This window comes from Triticum dicoccoides, chromosome 1A, assembly GCF_002162155.2.
Source record: "Triticum dicoccoides isolate Atlit2015 ecotype Zavitan chromosome 1A, WEW_v2.0, whole genome shotgun sequence".
NCBI classification, from domain to species: Eukaryota; Viridiplantae; Streptophyta; class Magnoliopsida; order Poales; family Poaceae; genus Triticum; species Triticum dicoccoides.
In genome coordinates, this window is record NC_041380.1 from 146,220,097 (window position 1) to 146,235,230 (window position 15,134).

Sequence of the window (15,134 nt, forward strand, 5' to 3'; positions counted from 1 at the left end):
ATATTAAAGTGTAGATTCACTTATTTTATTCCGTATGTAGTCACTTGTTAAAATCTCTAAAAAGACAAATATTTATGAACGGAGGAAGTACAAAGCATGACACCTGCTCGATAGGACAGCAAATTTGAATCCAGTATCCACTGTTTCACATTTTACAAGAGCAAAATCTTTTATCTCGCATCACGCAGAGGCTTTTCTCTGATAGTATAAATTATGTGTTGTATGCAAACATACTGAGTCGTTCGTATGATGTTACTCCCTCGATCTTGAACATGCAGACCAACTCATTAGAAAGTTTGTTCAGACCCAGACCTCCGTCCTAGTCCTCCCACGACCAATTTCCAGGTTCTTTTGTTCCGAACATCCTCTTCCTTGTTTAATTACAGTTATTATCAGATGGACATGGGAACCGACATTCACACTTAACTATGCAAACACTATAATCCAGAATTGTGCCATGACAACGGAAGTATTCAGATTGCCCAAGCTCTAGATTATTATGCACTAGAGTAGCAAAAGTAAATATATTAAAAGCTTCAGCACATGACATGGTCAAAAGAACAGAGAAATATAAACACAAACGATCCGCTCATTTGGCACGACATCCTCAACTTGCATCTCAGTTACTCCCTCCGTCCCATGATACAGGATCGTTTTGCAAGTTAAAACAGCTTGCAAAACGATCTTATATTGTGGGACGGAGGGAGTACTATCTGATAACATCCTCCAACTCACCTTACTTATCGCTGTCAGTACTTGGTAGCAACTAAGCCCAATACTCATAAGAAGATGATTCTTACTACATTATCAGGTCCCAGCTTACCAGGTGCATCTAGTGCTGCGCCAATTAGCTTTTAAAAGATGCCAGAACCATACACCAATTCCAAAATACCATACTAGAGCTATGCTCTAAAACCTGAGCTATATACACAGAGATGTATCTCACTACATCATGCCCTAACCCTCCTTTTGAGCTCAGCAGTAATCGATGGGAGTTTCAGAACCAGTAGCGCATAACCATCCGTGAACATGGCCTCCTTGAAATTTTCCTCCGCCACAAAGAAGTCAATGCACTTGTTCTTCAACTCCTGACAGTTGTAGGTTTCAGCCCAACCTAAGATAGTTGCAACTGTATCTACAGACACTTTCTCCCATAACTTCTGGGCACAAATAACCTTCAGACGATCCAATGCATACCAATCGGCCGCAGCGCGTAGATCCTGAAACATCTCAGCGGAGGAGTCCTCAAGCCTGTCTTCTCAGGCAATTCATCCGTGTAAATGAACCGAAGCATAACTTTAAATGTTGCAGGTGTGATGTCGTGCAGTGTGATGGATGACATTGTAGCCTCAGACATGGAACCAAAGAGCTCTGCTCTAAAGACCGGTGAGCGGGCAGCAAGCACCGCACGGTGAGCATGGAATGTCTCATCATTGACGATGAATGACACATCTGTCCCGTCATTGTTATCTAGCAGGCAGCCAAGATGAGTTCCAATGTCTGAAGGCGGCAGGGGAATAGGACTGTCATCGATGACCATGACGGCACATAGAAACGTGACGTGTCTCCCTATTAAGTAATCTTCCTCCAAAATAGTTCCCTTGATGAACCGATCCCACCCCCAAGAATCGGCGAGGCCTTTGTCTCCCTTGATCCCAAAGGTTTCAAATGTCCTTTGCATGCCTGACATAGATGGTTTGCCATCCCTACCCAGTATGTCGACCTCCAAGATGGCCCTGACGCATCTGGATTTGCTCAAATGGTCGAGGAAGATAGAAACATACTCGCCCTTGTTGGCCTCGCTCTCCCCATGCGGGAAGCACTCAATCCTCCAAAGGTGTCCCCCGGCGGAGACGACGTCAGAGTAGACGGACTTGCCGAGAGGAAGCTCCTTGATTTGCTGGTAGTCTACTCTGAACTGGAAGATAGAGGAGTCCACGATGGTGGTCTGCGCCTCCGGCTGTGCCGTCTTAGCCCGCTTGTTCACTGAACAAATTTTAAGCAAACACAAAGACGAATTACCACAAAAAAGGACGCAAAAGAAAGTACTACCACAAAATTGACGGTGCAGTCGTGCAGAGTACAAGCTAGCGAATCCTTCAGCTCATCGAACTGAAACAAAAGCACAAAAGGGCACTCACTGGCTTGCTAGCAGTCGGAGGTGGCGGCGATGCGATTGCCCTGCTGGTGGTGGCAATCGGTGCTGAGGCGCCACCGGCCGCTCCTTAGATCTCCCCGCACCCGCACCAGAGCCTCCGCTGTACGCCGTATTTCTGTCTCCTCTGCTCCGCTGTTGCTTGGCGTGAAACCCTTGAGCACAGACAGAACTGTTCTTTGCGGGCTTCCAACAAGGGGGTCCCTCCAACACGGCAGGTGATATGGGCCGCACTGAGAATGTGTCCCTAGCCAAAATGAAATGCACGTCAAAGTAGTTTTTCTTTTTTAACACAGTGAAATCACAGACTCATATACAAGCCATGCAATCACATGCATCGAAGTAGTTGACTGGAATAAATTGACTAATAGATACAACGTGCCAAAATAGGAGTGCAGACAACATAGAGAAGTACAAGATGGCGAAGAAGGTCGCAAAGCGAGCTGTCAGTGAAGCAAGGGGTCAGGCGTATGAGCAGCTCTACCAACGGTTATGCACGAAGGAAGGGAAAGGGACATCTATAAGATGGCCAAGATCGGGGAGAGGAAGACGAGGGATGTTGGCCAAGGCAAATGGATCAACGACGGAGTAGACCAACTCCTAGTGAAGGACGAGGAGATTAAGCATAGATGGTGGGAGTACTTCGACAAGTTGTTCAATGGGAAGAATGAGAGTTCTACCATTGAACTGGACGACGCCTTCGATGAGACCAGCATGCGTTTTGTGCGGCGAATCCAGGAGTATGAGGTCAAGGAGGCTTTAAAAAGGATGAAAGGAGGCAAGGCGATGGGCCCAGATTTTATCCCCATTGAGGTGTGGAAAGGCCTTGGAGACATAGCGATAATATGGCTAACCAAGCTTTTCAAGCTCATTTTTCGGGCAAATAAGATGCCAGAAGAATGGAGTCGGAGTATATTAGTACCAATCATCAAGAACAAGAGGAATGTCCAAAGTTGTACTAATTACCGTGCAATTAAGCTGATGAGTCATAGAATGAAGCTATGGGAGAGAGTCGTTGAGCATCGCTTATGGAGAATGACAAGCGTGACCAAAAATAATTTTGGTTTCATGCCTGGGAGGTTGACCATGGAAGCCATTTTCTTGGTACGACAACTTATGGAGAGATACAGGGAGCAAAAGAAGGACTTGCATATGGTGTTCATTGACTTCGAGAAGGCCTATGATAAGATACCACGGAATGTCATGTGGTGGGCCTTGGAGAAACACAAAGTTCCAGCAAAGTACATTACCCTCATCAAGGACATGTACAATAATGTTGTGACAAGTGTTCGAACAAGTGATGTTGACACTGATGACTTCCTGATTAAGATAGGACTGCATCAGGGGTCAGCTTTGAGCCCTTATCTTTTTGCCTTGGTGATGGATGAGGTCACAAGGGATATACAAGTAGATATCCCATGGTGTATGCTCTTTGCAGATCATGTGGTGCTAGTTGACGATACTCGGACATGGGTAAATAGGAAGTTAGAGTTATGGAGTCAAACCTTGGAATCGAAAGGGTTTAGTCTTGGTAGAACTAAAACCGAGTACATGATGTGTGGTTTCAGTACTACTAGGTGCGAGGAGGAGGAGGTTAGCCTTGATGGGCAGGTGGTGCCTCAGAAGGACACCTTTCGATATTTGGGGTCAATGCTGCAGGAGGATGGGGGTATTGATGAAGATGTGAACCATCGAATCAAAGCGCATTCTCTGTGACAAGAGAGTGCCACAAAAGATAAAAGGCAAGTTCTACAGGACGGCGGTTCGACCTGCAATGTTGTATGGCGCTGAGTGTTGGCCGACTAAAAGGCGACATGTTCAACCGTTAGGCGTGGCGGAGATGTGTATGTTGAGATGGATGTGTGGCCACACGAGGAAGGATCGAGTCCGGAATGATGATATGCAAGATAAAGTTCGTGTAGCACCAATTGTAGAGAAGCTTGTCCAACATCGTCTGAGATGATTTGGGCATATTCAGCGCAGGCCTCCAGAAGCTCCAGTGCATAGCCGACGGCTAAAGCATGCGGAGAATGTCAAGAGAGGTCGGGGTAGATCGAATTTGACATGGGAGGAGTCTGTTAAGAGAGACCTGAAAGATTGGGGTATCACCAAAGAACTAGCTATGGACAGGGGTGCGTGGAAGCTTGTTATCCATGTGCCAGAGCCATGAGTTAGTCGCGAGATCTTATGAGTTTCACCTCTAGCCTACCCCAACTTGGTTGGGACTAAAGTTTTTGTTGTTGTTTATTCAACGTGCCAAAATAGTTCCAAATCCGAATACAATACAGAGACCGGGAAGCAAAGACGATCAATTCAATTGTGGACAGTTGCCAATTTCGAATTGGGCAGTGAATTCGGCTCATGATCATTAATAACACTAAGTTTGTCTTTTTTTTCTAAAGTTGCAGGTTGATTTTGAATGTAAAACTCGCGTTCAATTTATGTAATTATTGTATGTTTTTTCTCACAATTTTTTGAGGATTGATTCAAAATGTGCGAAGTATCAGGAGTACTTCAGAGGTGGGAGACAAATAGGGGGCGCAGTGCACAGGAGCAGTCCGACCGGGCCAACCCATTGGCAGGAACCGAACAAATCGAGTAATAATGTAGCATCGGGGCGTCATTGTAGCGGTCTACTGTATGGAATGGTTACTATAGCATGAGGTTTACTGTAGTTGACGTTAAAAAAATTGCAAACTCATTTTGAAAAAAGTGAACATTTCTTGAGATCATGTAGAAAACCTGCAATTCATGTGTAATTATTTTGGTAGAATCTATGACTTAACCTTCAAATCACCGTTTTGTTTTCTAAAATGTGATCCGTGTCAAATACACCCTCCGTTCCTAAATATAAGTCTTTTTTAGATAATCCACTACAAAACTACATATGGATGTACATAGACATATTTTAGAGTGTAGCGTCACTCATTTCGCTCCGTATGTAGTCCATAGTGGAATCTCTAAAAAGACTTATATTTAGGAACGAAGGGAGTATTTTGTTATTGATGGTTATGGTCAAAACTTATATAGGCTAAGAATTTTCCACTTATACTAAGAGTTGACTAATGGGACTCCACAATACATTTAAATCACATGTGGTTGACATCACGGTTAGCTTGCTACATACATGTTGACACACCCGTCTCCTGTTTTATATTGACATAATGACCAACATGTCTCTCTGAAACATCATCTTCAAAACAATAGTATGTGCAGAGAGATGCCAAGAAACGATTCTTGCGAGCGGATCTAGAATTTTGAAACAGGGTGGTGCATCTCAAAAAATTTATTTTGACAACACATATTGCATTGGAGAAACACAAAGTCCCAGCAAAGTACATTACCCTCATCAAGGACAGTACGATAATGTTGTGACAAGTGACGTCGACACTAATGACTTCCCGATTAAGATAGGACTGCATCAGGGGTCAGCTTTGAGCCTTTATCCTTTTGCCTTGGTGATGGATGAGGTCACAAGGGATATACAAGGAGATATCCCATGGTGTATGCTCTTTGCGGATGATGTGGTGCTAGTTGACGATAGTCGGACGGGGGTAAATAGGAAGTTAAGAGTTATGGAGACAAACCTTGGAATCGAAAGGGTTTAGGCTTATTAGAACTAAAACCGAGTACATGATGTGCTGTTTCAGTACTACTAGGTGTGAGGAGGAGGTTCGCCTTGATGGGCAGGTGGTGCCTTAGAAGGACATCTTTCAATATTTGGGGTCAATGCTGCAGGAGGATGGGGGTATTGATGAAGATGTGAAGCATCGAATCAAAGACGAATGGATGAAGTGGCGCCAAGCTTCTGGCACTCTTTGTGACAAGAGAGTGCCACAAAAGCTAAAAGGCAAGTTCTACAGGACGGCGGTTCGGCCCGCAATGTTGTATGGCGCTAGGTGTTGGCCGGCTAAAAAGGTGACATGTTCAACAGTTAGGTGTGGCGGTGATATGTATGTTGAGATGGATGTGTGGCCACACGAGGAAGGATCGAGTCCGGAATGATGATATACGAGATAAGAGTTGGGGACTGGGGTAGCACCAATTGAAGAGAAGCTTGCCCAACATTGTCTGGGATGGTTTGGGCATATTCAGCGCAGGCCTCTAGAAGCTCCAGTGCATAGCCGACGGCTAAAGCATGCGGAGAATGTAAGAGAGGTCGGGGTAGACCGAATTTGACATGGGAGGAGTCCGTTAAGAGAGACCTGAAGGATTGGAGTATCACCAAAGAACTAGCTATGGACAGGGGTGCGTGGAAGCTTGCTATCCATGTGCCAGAGCCATGAGTTGGTCGCGAGATCATATGGGTTTCACAATGTTCAAGAAAGCGGTAAGCGTAAGCGGAGCGGAAGGCCACAGCTTAGAGCAATGGCTGCTTAAGCGCAGCTTAACCAGGGTTAAGCGTTTTTTTAATTGGCCAGAATTTGGCTGTTTTTGAATAATATGCACAAGAAAACAGAAAATATAGCACATAGGTAACTGAAAAATCTGAAATACTCCCTCCGTCCCAAAATTCTTGTCTTAGATTTGTCTAGATACGGATGTATCTAACACTAAAACGTAACTAGATACATTCGTATTTAGACAAATCTAAGACAAGAATTTTAGGACGGAGGGGCATATAAGGTTGAGGTTCAGTGGTTCACACACCACAACAAATAGCCAAATAACACATAAGGATAAGGTTCAGTGGTTCACACAGCAAGCATAAATGCATAATATTGGCTTAGAGCATATAAGATAAATGGCAGCTGCAGGCAAGCAGCAGCAGCAGCAGCCAAACAGCAGCCCCATCCCAGCCCAAGCAGTAGTTCAGATCCAGTGCGGGGACGAGGAGGAAGAATGCATGGAGCTGAGTTGGATGCAGAACAGGAGCATCTGGACTGGAGCTCTCTTCTCCCCACTCCCCTTCTAACCCAGTAAACCCTAGCCGAACAGGCCAGTATTGGGCCAGGCCTTTATTCCCATCTTTTACCTCCAGCCCGTGGCCCATTCCTCGCTTTTTGAACGCTTAAGCGCGCTCAGCGACCGCTTAGCCAGCGCTCAGCGCTAAAGCGGCCGCTAAATCCCGCTTTTTTCGCTTAACGCTAAAACTTCCGCCTAGGGCAGAAGCGAAGCGTTTAGCTGTCGCTTAGCGCTAAAGCGCGCTTAAGCGGCGCCTAAAAACGCTTTCTTGAACATTGGGGTTTCACCTCTAGCCTACCCCAACTTGTTTGGGACTAAAGGCTTTGTTGTTGTTGTTGTTTTTGTTGTTTAACGCATATTGCATTGCTACCGTACTTAATTAATTTACCAATTGGCAATAACACAATGGAAAGATATAATATGGTCTTACAAACATATTAAAATCCTCAATCAAGTGTGTATTTTGCATAAAAGAAGAATACATGCCTATACACTTTCTAATGGCCATGAAAGTATCAATTGTATCACCTTCATTCTTTGTGGCATGTTTCCGGAAAAGAGAAGCACTGAGTCTCATCCTCTTCATTCTTCAAATTCTACACTTTTTTTTTACATTCTAGTATCAATCATGGTTGGACACGACAAATTATCCCCATTTGTTCATGTATGTGGCTGATAGCACTATAAATATCAGACCTAGATTCCTTTCAAAACAAAGACCCTAGATTCCTAAATCATAATGAGAACAATCAATCAGACATTAAAAATGGGGACGAGGAAAATGGACAACGTACCTCAAATACGATCGGCTCCCTTTGTGTCGTAGCTGCACACCAGCACACCGCCGGCCGCCGGGCAGGACCAGTGCTGCTGCCGAGTGAGCAGGGAGCGAGGAGCGGACGGCTAGGCACTGTCATTGCATCGGCCCTGTGGGGCGGACCTTGGGCAGCTCCTGGACTCTTGGGGTCCGGCGACGGTGATTCGCCGGCGAGTAAGCGGCGAGTCCGCGAGCAGTGCGGCGCAGAGGGGAAAGACGGAAAAGACTGCGACGAGAGGCAGTGCGGCTGCGCGTTCTAGTTGGTACGAGCGGACTAGCAGGCCGCGTTTGTTGGGCCTTTTTTATTTCTTCTTCTCCAGCCCATCACCAAATCCCCTATATACAGGCCGTCCAAAATTCCCAGGGTGGGCCGCGGCCCATCCTATCCACCCTGTAGCTGCGCCCGCTACTAATATTCTGACACTTTCTAAAAATATATATTCTGACACATTATTTCCTAATATATGCATTAGGAAAATAATGGACAATTGGAAAGCCGACATTAGTGAAAGATTTGTCTACTGATAAATTTTCTTAATGCCTCTGCATCGACCTGTCAAAAAGGAAGTTAGATCATTATGTTGAAGGATCAAGGGTTATTGTCCATCCAAGAAAAATGTAATCCATACTTGCATCATGGAAGTTGCTTACTGTTTTGCCTCTAAATGTTTGGGATAATTGAAATATGTGTTATCCTTAACAAAATTGCATCTTCTCTTTAGTTAGTGATGAGAAGGACGGCATCCATTCTATGGAAACCCATCGGATATTATATGGTATGATGAGCGTTTGTGCGTTAGGCCAAATGTTTGATGATATTATCATGTAGGCACGCATTTCATCTTTTGTAATGATGAGGATGAGCTGGAGAAAAACATATCTTACGATTTTCTGGATCTTTATTGTGTACTCATATCGAGCAACACACACAGATTTAAAATAGTCCATGTTCCTTCTATTAGCATATACTATATGTCTGAATGAATTGGTCATGACACTTGATTTTCATGTTTTATGTGTCGCGGGAAGCTGCTCAGCTCATCAATGACACAAAAAAAATAAGAAATCATATTTTTAAAACATAAAAAAGTTGGGTGCAACAAAGCGCACTTTTTTTGTTCTAGTAGGAGCTAAAATGCACCAGGGCCCTGTCCCATTTAGCTTCTTGGCTGAAGAAAATGGAAGTGTCTGCCTCTGAAAAACTATGTTGCCGGTTTATCAAGTACCAGAGAAAAGAAATATTCATTGACTAAAAAACACATAATATTTAATTTTTAGGTATTTTTAATAATGTTTGCAATTTTAAAAATGTTGTGAATATGTAAAAGATAAATAAATAACATAATAAAACAAAAAAATATGCATTTTAGAAAATGTTTCACGAACTTGAAAAAGTGTTCACGAGTTTGAGAAAAAACGCTTAAAAAAGGACCATGAATTCCACAATATGTTTCATGTATTAAAAATGTTATAATCTACTACCCCTATAAAAGGAAGAGAGGGCGGAGAATCAGACAATCTTATTCATTGAAAGGGTTGAATCTTATGATTCACGTGGCTTCGATGTTTAACACCAACCATGTTTTACCCACGCTGCCTCCGGTGACCACGCACCCACGTTTTACCCACAAATGCCATCGTGTCTTTCCTTCTTTCCCATGGCACGGTTCCCTTTTCCAAAACCGCCCCACGTTGCTTGCGCATGTCATGGAACAAACAGAGAGAGCGAAGAGAAGCGCGGCGGCCATGCCTGCTGTGGTTGGATCTAGACAAGGGGTTTGCCACCGGCCCCGTTCGTTGTGCTGGCCATAGAAGAGAGACAGAGATTGAAGGGAAGCACGGCGGCGATGCCGTTCACTGCGAAGGACATGGCGTCGCCGGTGCGGCGACCTGGCTGCGGCCGCCGTCGCCGACCCACTCCACGCGCGGCCTGCCCTTCCCCGACGCCCACCGCGTACCGCCGCCCCACTCTTCCGCGCCTCCAATGTTGCCTCCCTTCACACCGATGCTGGGGATGCGCTGCACTGGCAGCTCCCCTCCATCCTTGCCGCTACTGATCCATCTAATGTCGCCTCTCTGCATCCTGTAGAGGGGTCGAACTAGACACCGCTGTCCGCAGACACGACGGACTGGACACAATTGACGAGTTCTTTTGTGCTGCTCTCTGATTGTCGCTTGTCCATGTTGCCAGACGAGCAGAGGCGTGGTAGCGGCCAAGGCGAGAACTATGGGAAGCTGAAGTCGCCTGCGTGTTTGTGTTCATCACAGGTGTTGTCTCTTTTCCATTTTTTTTGTACTTCATCCGATGATCAGTGACTACTAATTCCCATGTCTACAGAAGGAAGAAGCATGGTGTCCGCCGCCGGGGACATGGACGCATGCGGGGGAGCAGCCGCACATTCAGGACCTTCTATCGATCTGTTGTGCCTTGAAGTTTGCGTTTATCTTTGAGAAGTTCTGCCCCATCCTCAGTCATATGTATGCTTTGATCTATTTTTCATGTTGTTTTCTTGGGTCTTTGTTTTTGGTTATTGGGCTTGGAGTGCTCTCTACAGCCCTTCACAACTCCCAAAAACCCACATGTATTTGATGTAAGACGCTTTAACCTATTCTCTAATGTACATGCAGTCTGAAATCCATTGCCAATTTGGCTTCAGGAAAATTCAGTCGCACAAGAAGCAAGGCTAAGTTGTACTCCTAATTGGTATTGTTCTTAAGCACACCCCAAAATGATGTGTATCAATTGCATATTTTTCTGAAGCTACTAAACCATTACTGGATTTTTGCAGTTTTTTATTTCAAAATACGTCTCTCCTTCGAAGTCATTTTTTCCTTCTACTGAATGTTCTTCTGAAAGAGAATCTCAACAGAGCAATCGGAAGGAGGAGAAAGCAGCCAGAGAGGAGAAGCTTAGAACAAGGTACATGCATCAGATTAACTCCTATACCTGAACCAATATACCTTTTTATGATTGAATTAAATAAAACAAGTATTTATATATTTCTTCAGATCAACGGATTCTAATAATATTCCGGCATGCAAATAATTTTTCCATATGTTTGACTACATTGTGTTGTTGTGCAAATATGCAGAGAAGGATCTCATTTTTGGGGGCATGGTTACGTGAATCGACGTGTTATCTTGACCAAATATCTTCTTACTATTTGTACAGTGCCGCAAAATGTATAGGCTGGTCACCACTTTTACTCAGTTTCATTATATATATATCGCATCACAGCAGCAACCGTTGACCATCCCCGAGGAAACCACCACGTCGCTCCCTACCGAATCGTGATCATCCTGGGTATCCCGTTTGCTACCATGGGCGCTCAGATAGAGCTCATGGTACTCTCTTGATGCACATAAAACGATCTTCTCAATTTGTGTTTTGAGGAATCAATGGCCTGAATCATCATAGTGCAGATGCCAATAACTTGCAGAGACACCAAGGTTAATGCAATTGTCGAGACATTGGTGTATTGTGATGTATTGTATAATATGGTTCCAGCATATGACCAAGTGAGAGGGATTGACAATACATTATATTTTCATGCAATCGCTACAAGAACATTATATCAGATCTTCTCAATCACGTACAGTCCTACCCAACATTTTATGTTGCTGCATGTTGACTACACCAGTCTGAGGCAAGCTGCAGGAGTATGGTACCTTTCTCTTCCAACATCGCCAGACAAGTGACGTAGGAGGTCGTCATTCCCCATTAAGCAGCTACAGTTCTTCGCCGATGAGGTAGCCCTAGAAGTTTTAATTTTGTGTCAACTGAAAAGAATTCGTACGTGTTGATAATTTGGTGGTTCATAGATGGTGAAAAATTGCAGGTAGTGGACGGCGTTTCTCCTGTTTGGGCCACCAGGTATGGGTGTCCTACTTGGTGAAAGTCATCACGGCAGAGGCTGATTTCATCTTCCGAATGTGAGTGTTGCTTAAATTTGAGCCCCACAATTCACTCTCCTGCAATTTAAGCCTTATTATTGCTCCAACAGAAACAGAGCACATGGATAATTTCCTCAAGAAAATGTTGAATTGTGATCCTAAATCGATTCTTTATTTATGATTAATTGCATGTTCATATTCAGGTTCTTGTTGCATATTGTGATGCCAAAACTCTTTGATTGGGATAGCAACAGTAGCAAGGTGAATGTACGAGTATATTGTTGTTAGTTTGATTGTGTGTGGTAGGATGGCTGGGTATTTGGAAAGCAAAACTCTTTCCACTTTTGCAGCTAGGCTGGTGTGGATCACATTGCTCCTGTCACATTGATTTTGTCGGCAAAATTGAGGAACCTGGAGGAGATGCCCTTAGATATCATCGAATACTACCGATAATAGCAACTTTGCATGATGTGGAGACATAACTATCGCCTTCTTGATGCTTTATGCCTTTTTCATGTAGCCGAAGTGACGACGAATGAGTGAAGGGTTGCAGTGCAAACTGCTCGGTGCCTTTTACATATGTCATTGTACTTATGATTTCCTGAATATTTTATAAAATAGTGAAGGATATCTTGGAACGATGATGTTTTCAATCTTTAATACGAATGTGTTAGAGTACGTAATGGACCTAATGGGCCCGTTAATCTTAGGGTTAATTAGAGATAAGAGTCGCTTTCTTAGGGGTCAAGTAAGCCTTGCTTGGGAGTCAAGTAAACCTTTTTATATAAAGAGAGGAGATGTATCAATCTAATCAAGCAAGAATTAAGAAGGAAATCCTTCCATCTTGCCCGGCCATGGGCAAAAGGCCCCCGGCCGGCCTTCTTGCGCCCTCCTTCTAGCAGCGCCATAACAATTTGGTATCAGCTAGCTTCGGTTTGATCATGTCTTCACCGCAGCCCAACCCGTCTCTTCCGCTGCCGGTCACGACCGTCGCCCCGCTCCTGCCCGCGCCGGGATCCTCCCTCGCGCCCGCCCCCGTCGTCCTCACCCCGGAGGTGTCCGGGGCGCTGCGGGACCTAACACAGGCGGTCCAGGAGATCCACCTGTTCTTGGCCGGGTCCTATGGGCCGCACCCGGCTGCGCCGCCGTGGCTGCCGCCACACCAAGCGGCCCCCGCCGCGCTCGCCGAGCTGCTGTAGCAGCCGCTGCAGCTTCCATCCATCGTCCCGTCCTGGCTGTCGTGGCAGTCGCCGCACCAGGCGGCCTTCGCCACGCTCGCCGGGCCACTACAGCTGCCATCCATCGCCATCACCGCCCAGCCCTGGCTGCACTGGCAGTCGCCGCTCTTGCCGGCCTCCGCCGCGCCCGGCGCTCCGCCGCAGCAGTCGCTGCCGCTGCCCGGTGCGCCATCGCCGCAGCCGCTACCGCAGCCACCGCCGGTTAGCTCCGGCCCCGCATCGACCGCGCCGGCGGGAGTCCCGCTCCACCAAGTCCGGTCCCCGCCGTCGCCGTCACCGCTTCCGTCTTGGATCGCTACCCGCCACGTGTCGGCGACGGTGAGGCTGCAGGCTACTGCACGCGGCCTCCTAGCGCGTCGGCGTGTGCGAGAGATGCGTGGTCTGCAGCTGCCGCTCCTCCAAGTTGCCCTTCGCTGCGCAAAGGACCTCGATCTCATCCGCTGCGTCGGGGATCTTGGGCATGCGGTTTCCCCCACGGGCAGCGGGCATGCTGTTTTCCCCACGGGCAGCGGGCATGCTGTTTTCCCCACGGGCAGCGACCTTCAAGTCTGCGACATTGACGGTTGGGGGGGCGCACCCCTCCTCGTCATTCTCCATCGCAAGCCCCCCACTCTTCCCTGTGCGGTGCAGACCAACAGCCGTCCGGCAGGAAGAAGGCATGGTGTCACCGACAACAACGCACCACGTAGCACCACTGCATTCCGTCACCGGGCGCCGCAAGGGCGCCTCTGCTGGTCACTCTTGCGACCACTTCCAGGTGGCCATACACATGCACTCCTTTTGTCCAGATGGTGTTCATGGGCACCAGGTGGCTGTACACGTGCACGTCCGACGTGCGGATGGTATCCACTTTTTGTTAAGAGGTCCAAAATAAATCGTCTCAGTCCATTTCAGGTTGAGAATAATAAAACAAGACGAGATGTAAAAGGCTTGTTTTTAGGTGTTAGGTTTGGGTTGCGTCGAGTCATGGTTATAAGTTGGTTAGGCTGCAGCTTGAGGACAAGCTGCATGTCCAGGTGGGGTGTAGTGTTAGAGTACGTAATGGGCCTAATGGGCCCGTTAGTCTTAGGGTTAATTAGAGATAAGAGTCTCTTTCTTAGGGGTCAAGTAAGCCTTGCTTGGGAGTCAAGTAAACCTCTTTATATAAAGAGAGGAGATGTATCAATCTAATCAAGCAAGAATTAAGAAGGAAATCCTTCCATCTTGCCCGGCCGTGGGCAAAAGGCCCCCGGCCGGCCTTCTTGCGCCCTCCTTCTAGCAGCGCCATAACAGAATGATAGGAAACCAAATGGTGAAGTTGAGCATTGCCTCACGTAGAACTTTTTAGTTCAAGATAGTATGTCATTATTTTCCGCTATGTTTTGTCATGCTGATTATGATGTCGCTGTTTGAACATGTAACCATTATTGATATAAAGGAGCAGATTTGGTATGCCCTTTTTGCAAATGACCAAACCTAACTAGGTTGGCAAGGTGGTGTTCAAACGACCAAAGCCAGCACCAATTCAACCTTGCCTCTCTGGCATGTGCTTATATTGAGGTGGATAAAATCTCTCTGTCACACTGAAAATCCAAGGCGGTGCAAGGGGCATAAAGAGAACCACCATAGGGGAAACACACTGTGGTGGGAGGGACACTTGCAGGGCGACAAAGATGGCGAGCTGACAGGCGTGGATACATCTAGGTACCTAGCTAGCTACCGAGAAGGGCGCTTGCCAAATTTTTAGTTAATATTGTTGTGTAAAATTTTAGTTTAAACCAATTGTATTAAAACATTACATGTTATTGAGGCAACTATTGTGATCGAAAAATTGATTTAGATAATCAGAACATAAAAAGAAATTCCTAAGATTACGTGTGTTACACGTGCACGCTTACTAGTTTTTAAAAATATTTGTGGATTGAGAACAGAAACGGAAAAAAAGAAAAGGAAAGTATTTGTATAAATAATTTGTTGTATGCAAGCAAGCTGAGCCCTTCGTATGGTGTTATTTTCTTCTCTGAAACATGCAGGCCAATTCATTAGAATATTCCATACTAGAACTATGCACTAAGCTTCAAAAAAAAAAGAGAACTATGCACTAAAATCTGAACTATATATACACACAGATGTATCTCTCACTACA

The 15,134-nt window shown here is 45.7% G+C and overlaps 1 pseudogene; it reads right to left on the reverse strand.

The window, feature by feature from the left end:
- Positions 1-549: 549 nt before the first annotated feature.
- Positions 550-8,093, reverse strand: LOC119367896 (annotated as a pseudogene).
- Positions 8,094-15,134: the final 7,041 nt, after the last annotated feature.